At 26.5% G+C, this 12074-nt stretch overlaps 1 non-coding gene across 1 annotated transcript; it reads left to right on the top strand.

Annotated features, from left to right (window-relative positions):
* Positions 1–11330: 11330 nt before the first annotated feature.
* Positions 11331–11412, top strand: TRNAS-GCU (transfer RNA serine (anticodon GCU)). The gene has a single exon. It is a non-coding gene; the product is annotated as a tRNA-Ser (tRNA).
* Positions 11413–12074: the final 662 nt, after the last annotated feature.

Genomic DNA, 12074 nt, shown 5'->3' with positions numbered 1-12074 from the left:
ATGTTGAATTGAAATTAAATGTAATTAAAAATAATATTAATTTTTATTAGTTAAAACAGGCGTTACATTTTATATGATATGAAAAGTTTATGAGAAGAAATGAAAAATGTGTACCTAGAATTAAACAAATTCGTAAAATAATTCATTTTACTAATTTAAACTTAAAATCTAATAAACTTATCACAATCAAATACTGTTTAGAAAATAAAATTGTTATTAATGTTTGTTATTAACACCTAAATAGTGAATTTACTTGATACTTAACAGGATTAAGTTACGTTTATTATATAATAACAATATGTAATGCAGTAATACAAATAGAATACAAAATTAATTCTAAATTACATACTTTTTTTTTTAATTAAATTTATTCTGGAAATAAAAATTAGTTAAAAAATACATCATCTACAATATAAGTATTTTAAGTTTTTTTTTTAAAATCTAAATTGTCATTGGATATCTATGAATGAAAATATTAAATTTATATTAATTAATAATATATAAAACGAAGTAATATTAAAATACATATTACAATTAAATATACCGTATAGGAAGATTTCATGATATTATTTAATAAAGTCAAAAGAATTGCTAAAAATAATTTATGGAAAGGATTAAATAATAAAATGTCATGACCGCATAAGTGGGAAATAGAAAGAGAGAATAAAAATAATGTGTTTGAGTTAAATCTCACGTACGCAAGTGGAAGAATATCTTTTTAAGTGCATTCTTATTAACACAAGTGGTTTTAATTATAACAGACGTCATTTATAAATGTTTTAAAAATAAAAAAAAGCTATAAGGAAAATTCAAAAAAGTTTGATAGACTGATACAGTTAACTTTAAAAACGAAATTTAAAATGGTTTTTAAAATAAAATAATGTAATTTTATTGAAATAAAACTACTTTTTGAAATATTTATACATACTCATAAATAAATAAATAATTGTGTAAAAACTTATCCTGATAAAAAAAAATTTCATAGACCTGTTACATAGATGGGATTATGTACTATTTTTTTTTTTTTTTTTTTTTTTACTCTAAATGTTATAAGAAAATAAAACAGACTTGAAAAATGCCCTAAAAATAAAAACAAAACAAATGATAGTAAAAATACATTTATTATTCGTCTTTCAATGTTGATTTTTTTAAAGTCAATTCGAAATTCAAACAGTTTATTATTTTTTCAGCGACTTCAACAAGTTTAAATGTAAAAAATAGAATATGTTATAAATTTATACTTTTTTTGGTTTTAGGGCGTTGTTTTTTTTTAAGTCTATTTTATTTTGTATTACTTAGTTTTAATTAATAATATGGACAGATAAAAAAAATCTGCCTGCATACGAAAATAAGGTGTTACTTAAAAACAACGAAACTTTTCTGGTATATATACCTTCGTTTTATTATAGATCTTACAAATTCATTTTTTTTTTTGGATATTCGAATGAATATACTTTGAACATCAGAATAACGTTTTGCAATAAACGATTAACCTAAAAAAAAATAAGGTTCTAAGAATAGCTGATATCAAAAAATTTTAAAATGTCTTCAATTTTCTATAAAAAAACGTATATTTTTTAAAAATGTTTTCTGTTTAAGTTATCTTGAATATTTTATTACAAGATCACCAAAAGAACTTCCTCTTCAAAATAAAAAAATAATTCTCGAAATCGATCTAATTATTGAACAGTAAAGGTGTGAACTATGTAAAAAAAAAAAAAATTTAATAAATATTGTATGAGTTGAGCAGACCATATTTTTTTTTTTTGAAGCCGGTTAAAAAAATAGTTTCCAAAATAACAGATTATTTGGAAGGAGCAAAGGGTAAAATGCCATCCACTGAAATCACATTTATTAAATTGTTTGCCGTAGGTCAACGAAGTTAGCCAACGGGGTGTGGTATAGTTTCACTGCATGCTGTTGGTATTTTTTATTTTTTGTGAGTAATAGTCATAATAGAAAAGTTATCATAAAAAAAAAATAAAAAAATAACGATGTAATTTACAATAAAGACTAACAACGAAAAATGCCAAGCTATAATCAATCTTTACTACTCCATAACAACACACCTCTATAATAATTTAATTAATCTTGAAGGAAGATTTCATCACGAAATGTAACCACTTTATTTCTGATGGGAAAAAATCGGTAGAAAAGTAATACTTATAGGGGAATTCATAAGTATCAATTTATAATTGAAAATGTTATTTATTTATTTTTTTTAATTTTCAATATATTACATCAATTAAAGAATCAAAACAAAGGTTTTACTATCATGAAAATCGATGCCAGTACTACAAATAAAAATACTGTCAAATTCATTTCAATAATATAATATTTCTGTTAAACTTTTTAATTTGTGTGTTAATGTATACATATTTTTAAAAATACTGATCAAAATACATTAAAGTACGTAGCTAATTTTTTATAACCATTTTAGGAAAAAAGTTTGCTAATTTAAAATTTATAAATATGTTTTTTTCATGTAAGAAGCAATATTTTAAAAAAAACTAAATATTACATGAATTTTTAATAATGGGATTTCGTAGGCCTTATTCTTAGCCAAATATGTTTTTAAAGCTGTTTAACATTGGTACTTACAGACTGTTATCAAAAATAAAATGTGAATATTTTGATACCCTTATGAAAAATCCAATTTCTATAGATTTCACGAAATCTAAATTTAAGTATCAAACTGTATTCATGAGTTTCACTTAGAACGGGTGAATTCACTTCCTTTTTCCTTTTTATTAATATTAATAACGGGCTATTTTATTTCTTAATTTATAATAATTAAATCAATTTAAATTAATTGTACCAAACAATTTTCATCTATAATATTTATTTACACTATTTTACTTTCAAACTAACTTTAATTATCTTTGTTAAAATTTTTTCGATTATCGTTACAAGGGTGTATCACGTAGTTCTCCTGGCACTTTCATAAACTTTTTTACTCGTGAAAATAATGGAAAAATTTCATGAAAAACATACGTCTTAAATGATTCGTTTGCGAGTTACGGCTAGTGAAATATTTCGCTCGAATTTGAACTACCCCGATAAAATGAGGTCGTGCTGAAATTTTTAGGAAATTAATTAAGCAGCAGAATTAGTGATTTCTTATGATTTTCGTCTGAAAGATGTGTTCTGCATGACGCTGTTATTGATGAAATTTATTATCTATACAGTTCACCGTAGTCCAGGCCTCAGTACATAAGGGTCTTTCTAAGCGGATCGGAGTTTCGCATTCTGCTCTTTTTTGTACATTTATTATAGACTTGTACGTAAAATGGTCTAGTGTACTGTTTCTAAATAAAATTCGAATTTTTAAACTTTTCTTTGTTTTATTCACACCATTTTCTTCAGAATTAAACTCTTTACAAGTTTTCTTTAACGTTTTACATGTTTTATCCATTTAACAAAGTTATTGTATTCAAATTTAAAAAAAATGGGTTTTTACCGTAATTTATTGGTTTTCACCCCAGATTTATCAGAAATTACTATAAATACGGTTCTGGGACTTTTTTAATTTAATTTTTTAAGTCAAAAACCATAACAAATCACTAATTCTTCCCCTTAATTAACGTCCTAAAAATTTCAGTACGACCTCATTTCACCGGAGTTGCTGAAATCGGAGTGAAATCTTTCACTAACTCGTAAACGAAGCGTTTTAGGACAAGTTTATATGAAAGTTTTCCATTATTTTCACGAGTAAAGTAGGTTATGAAACACCCGGTAGAACTTTGTTACATACTCTGTATATTAATCAGAATGTACATGAGTTTCTTTGTACCAGCATTTACTTTAAATTCAGGAACCGTTAGATTTATTGAAAGAATCTTTCATCACAATATTCAATGAATTTTACGCAAAGTTTACGGTATAAATTTATGCATATTACTCAATTACTGGGCAAGAGGAAAGCTTAACTGTGGGCGTGTTGTGTGCAGTGTGGGTTTTCATGTAGTAATACTTTGAGTAACTAAATAACATAATGTAACAGATAGCAACACGCTTTTCATATATGAAGTTATAATACAGATTACGCTTATTTTAATATTTTATTTATTATCATCGGATATAAGCTCTTCTCGAGAAATCAGAATTTTTTTTTCAAAGTTTCGTAGAAATTAATGTTGTAATTTTCAAACGAATAAAACGATTTATCAGACCATGTTATCTTTGTTCGGAGACGTGTGTATGTTATAGAGTAAAAGTTTTTGAAGTGCAATAATAAATTGAAAAAATTTAAATAACTTTCAGAAGTATTCTTATGCTTTGCATGAAAATTCAAAATTAATTTATAGGTAGATGCAGAATGAAATTTAGAAAATCCTGTGATTCTATTTGGTTTTTCATTTGTTACAATAGGGGCGTGGTCATTTTATATATATTGGAGATTTAATAAGTTACGTATCACTGTTAGGAGTTGACTTAAACAAATTTACAATCAGTATACACAAAAATTAATTAGTCTTATAAAAAGTACCGTTAATTTTCAACATAGTTGGAAAATTAAAAAATACTTTTAAAGGACTGCATAAAAATACATTTTTAAATTTATTTATCTGAAAATAATACATAAAGAGAAGGCTATTGTATTAAAACTGGTAATTACAACCATCAATAAAATTTATATTTTTTTTAAAAAAGAGTTGTACTCAAAAATAAATAATATCTACGTATTACTGTGTTATAATAAATACAACGTACAGTTGTTAAATTCCATTTACGGTAAGTGTAATACTAAAAAATACACTTAATGTAATGACCTGGAAAAAGGTTTTGAGTATGCTAATTCTATTACTGTTCACAACGTAAAAGAAATGATAATAGTTTTGTAACGTTACGCTAAAGTAATTATAAAAGAATTATGTTTTTGCAAAGATTAGAATATTAAAATCACGGAGTTTGTTAGAATTTCGTCGGTAAGAGGCGACGAAGTCAACGAACTACGTTTACAGTTCTAAACATGATCTAACCTAACAGTGAAATGAAAATGGGGAAAAAATAAGCGTGAAAACATTATATTTCAATTGAACTAGAGTAGTAATAAAGAATACTTTCAAAAAAATACTTCAAATTTTGTTAGACAACGTTATTGTTTCCATTTGATGAACCGCGGAAGTCGAATATGTCATTTTATTCATTCTTTTAATATACGTTTACGAACCGCACCGCTAGATAGCAGTACTTAATACTTACTTACATTATCAAAAACTTGATAATGTACTTTTTTTTCTCAATAACAATTATAATTACAATCGGCTCTCCCGCGGAGCCATAAGTAAGTTTCCTGACAAAAGGACGTGATAAGAAGGTCCTTAAGGAACCCCCAAAATAAATAATAAACAGTTGCAAGCAAACTTAAAGCCAAATATGAAATTTCAAGCTCAGTCATAAATCAAAAACCATTAATTTCAGTTCCATATAGTCCACAAAACAAACATTAATAACAAATAAAAAAGAAAAAGAAAGAGAAGTAACAAGAAATTAGATACGACACCACTAAACTTGACGGTGTTAAAATTCCAGACCGTTACGCAGATCCTAAGTCGAGTACATGGGTTCGTTTCAATCGTCGGACGTCTCAGCTCTTATCAAGTAGATTAATTACAAAGTGGTTTACATGATTCTCAAGCCTCTGCAGATATTTGACATTGCGCTGTCGTGCAATCTCACGAACCGATGGGAGCTCCAGATAGTCGTGAATCTCATCATTCCCCGTGAACCACGGAGCTTCGGCAGTTAGCCTCGCTACTTTGTTCTGAAATCATTTTATAATTTCCACATTACTAGTACTAGCCGTTCCCCACAGTTCTACACCGAACGTCCAGATTGAGCGCAGGATAGCCTTGTAAATTAAGATCTTGTTGGGTAATGTGAGGCCTGAGTTCCTCCGTAGCAACCAATGAAGTTCCCTGTACCTTGCGTTTAGCTACTTCCTCTTTATCCTCACGTGACACTTCTAGGTCAAACGCCGATCCAGATGAAGTCCCAGATACCGCATAGTCTCCGTTTGCGGGATCAAAACACCATCGAAGTATATACCGGGACAGTCACCTCTCCGCATGGCAAATGTGACGTGCCTTGACTTACCTGAGTAATGTACTTGAAATAATAAATTTAAAAGAAATTATACTACAGCTTGTTTTAATAGTAAATGCTCTTATATAAATGAAAGTACTAAAGATATAATAATTTTTATACCAAATTTTTATACTAAGGGAAATAATTTTTTTAATTCTTAAAAAATTACTTCTTAAAAAAAAATAAAGTATTACTTTACAAGAGATAATTTTAGTTTTATTAAAAAAGGAATAAATAAAACAGAAATAAATTCGATTGGTAAAATCGAATTTAACGATAAAAATTGAGGGTTACACTTACAAAGTAGTAAGGGTATTATTACATCACTGACTTTTCGATTCGTGGAGGTCCATTATACTAGTTTTATTAAAAAGGAAAAACATGGTGTGCAGTGAATGATACGACTATCAACAAAAAAAACTTGTCGGTGAAATTCAATTTATTTGTTTTAAGGCAAAAAATTTTAATATTAAATCTATAAGATAATAATCAGTAAATCATAAAAAAAATAAAATAATCTAACCAAACGCTGTGATATTAACAAAAAAAAAATACAATGAAACTGTAAACTGCACGGTAAAATTATTGCAGATATCATTTCATCTGCTCAAAAAACAAAAATTTCTGTAATATAAATAAAACTGTTTTTAATAAAACGATACTAATATCAAAAAAGGTAAGAAAATACATTTCTATTATCAAAATCTGTTACTCTTTTGGAATTTTCTTTAAAAAAAAAGTTAAATATACGTAGTAGACAATAGATATACAATAACAGATAATAAACAATGTTTATGCGTTCCATATAATAAGCAAAAAAAAAGAAAAACCTATTATAAAACTCATACCTGTCCGATTTCATTTATATGTAATACATATCATATTTAGAGAAATAATAAATTCTTATGATTATTCGTTGTTTAATAAATCAAATCGGGCCAGTAAGAGTTTTGTACCAATTTTTTTTTTTGTTTTCTTACTATATGGAACGCTTAAACATTATTTATTATATATTATTGTATATCTATTGTCTATTACTTATATTTAACACGTATTTTTTTTTAAAGAAAATTCTAAATTAATAACAGATTCTGATAATAGAAATGTAGTGTCTTACTTTTTTTTGTAAAAGTATCGTTTTGTTAAAAGCAGTTTTATTTATATTACGGAAATTTTTGTTTTTTGAGCGGAAGGAATAATATCTGTGAGACTCTTACCGTACGGTTTACAATTTCATTGTAATCTTTTTTGATATTATTTACAATTACAGATTACAAATTATATACAATGTATTGTTTAATTAATATCAGCAATCAATATCGCTGAACTCGGTTAAAGATCAGAGTTCAAACAGAACTCTGAATGGATGAGGGTGGAACTGAGTAAATATGAATGTAATATTATTGGTTAAGGATAACAAATTAAAACACGGTTTTTTGTTTTATTGCATATGGATAAAATTTATTCAAGTATTTTATATAATAATATAGGTTAAATCTACCGAATTTCAGTTTGGTAAGATGGAACCTTTGGACCAAAGATGCTCGATCGTCCTGTCCGTGCATCGTTTGTCAAATTATAATTCACCTCAAGATAAGGCAAGTTAGATCGGGGTAATAGTGAATATATATCTCTATGTTTTTATATAAGAAAAATACCAAAAAAAATCTGGATCAATAAAATTTAATTACTGCAGCCTTTATTTGACATGCAACTTCTGTATAATTATGTCCAACAGTTTCAAATAAAGCTAATTAAAGCATAAAGCAGCATAAATGTCTATATTTTGTAAATTCGTTCAATGGGCGTTATCATCGCGGAAAGAATAACGTACATTTTTTAAGCTTCAGTAAAATTCAACTTTATATTCTTCAATTTAAAGATTACACATCGACTACTGCGTAAAGAACAAAATATGATTTTAATTATTTTTAGTTTTAAGGTAATTTATGGCTTTTATAAACATTTAAAAATTATATTTATATTACATACGTTATTGTGTTTATTAGTTGTTTTATAGTTAAATTAAACCATTCTTAAAGTAATTTTCAATTTTAAAGCCACGTATGTATATACATACATACGTAATATGATTTTTTTTTCTAGATGAACCAATTAAAACGTAAAGATTTTTAAAAACACGCGATACTCCATTTTTGACATGATCAATTTTAATATAACTATTTTATTTATATTTGCCGTTAAAGTAAAAATAATATTCACTAAAACCTAATTTTTTGTCTTAATCATTTTCTAATGATATTTTTAAGAGACATTACTATCACAGTTAAGATAACAGAACGGAAATGTGCGTTTTTCTAAACTTGTTTGTTTATTATGACTCAATTCATATAAAGAAAACCTGATAAATTTGTTGATTGTAATGGAAATTCATCTTTACATTACATATTATGGCTATTAAAACTAAATTAATGGCCAAAAACCTTTTAAGGACATGTATAATATATATACATGTGTATGTGTGTGTGCGCGAACTCATAAATATGTGCATGATGACATTTCACAGAAGAAAATTCCAATTTAAATGACTGTTTTGTAAAACTATATTGTCCATCCAAGTCTTTTGTTATAAGCACGATTAAACAACATAGTGAATATTACTATCATATAAATGCATACGAGAACAAGTACATGTACTTATATATTCAGTAACGGTTTATATTTTACGTTCACGTACGCATATTTGCATACGGAACAACTTACATCATACTCTCAAACTTCTGTTGAATATTATAAAAAGTTTAATGCATATGTTCTACTTAGTATATATATATTTTATTAGTACTCTTACGAAAGATCTGACTTTCTTCTTTAAAATAGACATCCTACTGTTTTCTGGCGCCGTATTTCAGTATTAGATGAAACAGGAATTGCCTAAATTACATCAAAATTAATTGGGTAAAATACGATTGAATAGAAAAAAATAGATAATTTTTTTTAACAATAATAGATAAAATTAGAATTAATTGCTTAACTAATAAATGGACTTTTGTAAATAATTAAATAATCTGAGGTTTTATTATGAATTGGAGTATTTATAATCCATATTTCGTTGCAAATTAATCATAAAATAGAAGAATTTCATTTGATAATTTTTTATAATAATTTTAAAGTTAACAACGAAATAATATGTGCATTTCTCTCTTTTCTCGTGGCTAAAACAATTTTCGACTTTTAAGTACCATAAGTATATATTTCTTTTAAATATAACATAAATAGCTTTTAGAATTTATTTTTTTTATTTACCAGTCCGAGAAGGAATATATAATCGCATATAATTCAGTTAATACGGATTTAACTTTATTATCATATCTTACCAAAATAACGGTGTTATCATCCTCTTCGAGTAATATCTTTACTTTGTTTACTACATTAACCGTTCGTGTACTGGGCAAAACTATTCTCTGACAAAGCTATTGTGACTATTTCCCTTTGTACATAGAATGCTTTACAACCACAATCGTAAGAAATATTGAAGCTGATACTTTAAATTAACGCTTCAATTCCCTGTCTATTGGAATCAATGCAATATTGCACATCGTCTCTGGGTAAAATATTTCAAAGAAATAATTTAATTTTAAATTATAAGGAAAATTTTTCCCTCTTAAGTTCATTTTTACTTTAGATTAAGAGGCTAATAAATGAGTTTAATTTATTATGCTCATTAATTTTAGGAGCTAGAAATGCACAAAAAAATTTTAAATTTGTAGAGAAATTTGGCAATACTGTCAAAACTTTAAGCACTAGTGATAAACGACTAAATATCTCTTTTTTATTAACAATCAATAGGATTGATTGACTGGAGAATTATTGAAATTTTGGTAAAAAATGTAACAATTTGTTAGCTTCATGTTTTATCTTTATGTGATTTACGAATAATGTTAACTATACAATCTGCAGTATGTTTTTTTTTTTTTATTTTGACATTAAAAAGAAATTATTATCCCCTAAATCTGGTGGTTCGTACGGTGACCAAAAATAAACTACTCAATAACGCTGGCAACTTTACCATTAGTGAGATTAGTCGTAAAAATATCGCTTTTAGCTGTGCAATTTTTTATCAAACATTGTGACCATAAACTGGTCTGATCTATAATAATGATCTGTTTGCTCTCTAACCGAAATAAGATTGCTTCAATAATAAGTTTATCATTTGAAAGTTTAAAAGCTCAATATTTATGTAATAGTTATTGTTGAATAAAACAGTTAAAGTAACATAGATCATAATGTTGATGTTGTTTACTAAGGTTTATATAAATAATAATGCAACATATAATTATTAATGAATAAATATAAAATAAATGTGAGCGAATTTGAATACAATTATTATCACTGGTTGGAAAGAAGTTCTAGTCTACAAGTAAAATTATAATTTAACACATAACGATTTAATAATATTTAAGTTTAATGGTGTCGTCACTAAGCTTATACGTGGGATAAGGAAATAAAGAATTTTTGTAGCCTATGAAAAATGCCATATCGGACTGGGATTTGAGCCAAGGACTTCCGGAGGAAAGCCCGAGACGCTACCACTCCGCCACGGAGATCCGCGGAGTCATTAAATTTTTGTTTTAAATGTACTTTATGCTTACGTAATGTTATTACCATATGTACAGCATAGCTTATACATACTAAACAAATATAAAAAGAGACAATTGCGTTTAAATTGAATATAAGGTTCCTAAACGAAGCAATAAGACGAAATACTGTCAATAAGAATCTTTATTCCTGTAATGTAATATACATATAAGTTCAAATCTTTATGAATTACATTACCTATGACAAGCTCTCTAATCATTTAATTTAATACTGTAGAATTTAATGTAATTTGAACATTGTACCATGCCTGTCTCTCGTTGTACGTTGATGTGTGCGTGTGCGTGTGTGTGCGTGCGCGTGTTCGTACGTATCCACGTGAATTGATTATGTTAAACATTTAACAACATACTCGTTTTCTTATCTGCAGTTATTTAAACTTTTTTTCAGCATTTTACATTATTGCAAATGATTTATCGACTACAAACTAATGTTAGTACTTCAAAATACCCACATCAATAATAATCCTACAACAAAAAATGTACAGTTTAAAATCTGTAGACACTGGAATCAAGTAAATGCACACAAATAACGGTAAAAAAAAAAAATTAAAATAATGCAATAGAATTGTTTACAGCACATCTTGGTAAATAAAATTTATAGATATTACACAAACATGGTATGACGAGGTGGCCGAGTGGTTAAGGCGTTGGACTGCTAATCCAATGTGCTCTGCACGCGTGGGTTCGAATCCCATCCTCGTCGATTATTTTTTATCACGTTCAAATATTGTATTTATTTGTTAGATTATGTTTACTTAAAATAAATGAAAATAAAAATATTTTTGTGATATATTTATTTTTATTTCAGTATAACGACCTTGTATAATCGTTATAAATTTTAAGGAAATTGAGATTATACTTTGTTTTCTTTATGTAAATATACTCAAAACAAAAACAGAAAGTTCAGTATTTTTGATTCACAAAAATAATAAAATTTCTAAATTTAATAAATACTGAAAAGTAATGTAGTGTCGTTCAAGCGTTTAATAAAATATCGATAATTATTCCTTCGAACCTTGAAAAAAATAATCTCACATGCAATGTAAAAAATTAATTTTGTTTACTAAACCGTTATATTTTTTAATTCTAGTCTAAATCGCCCTATCTTCACGGGTAACAATTGATATTAAATAAAAGGTAATTGCAAATTTTTCAATGTCTTTTCACTTAGGATAAAAATATTTTTTTTTATACGTGGAAGAATTTAATTCTCACAGAAAATATAAAAGTATTTTAATTAAGTTTACTTATCTTACAATAGACTTTCATTAATTGCAGATTAATAGTAAAATTATCGTAGCCTTCGTGGTTCAGAAATTATGTAGATAAGGATGAAAATTACCTTTGCCAATAAATTATCCAATT

The sequence above is a fragment of the Lycorma delicatula genome, chromosome 3, assembly GCF_047948215.1.
Source record: "Lycorma delicatula isolate Av1 chromosome 3, ASM4794821v1, whole genome shotgun sequence".
Classification (NCBI taxonomy): Eukaryota; Metazoa; Arthropoda; class Insecta; order Hemiptera; family Fulgoridae; genus Lycorma; species Lycorma delicatula.
Note: the sequence above shows the minus strand (reverse complement) of the source record. Positions and strands in the feature narration are given on the sequence as shown.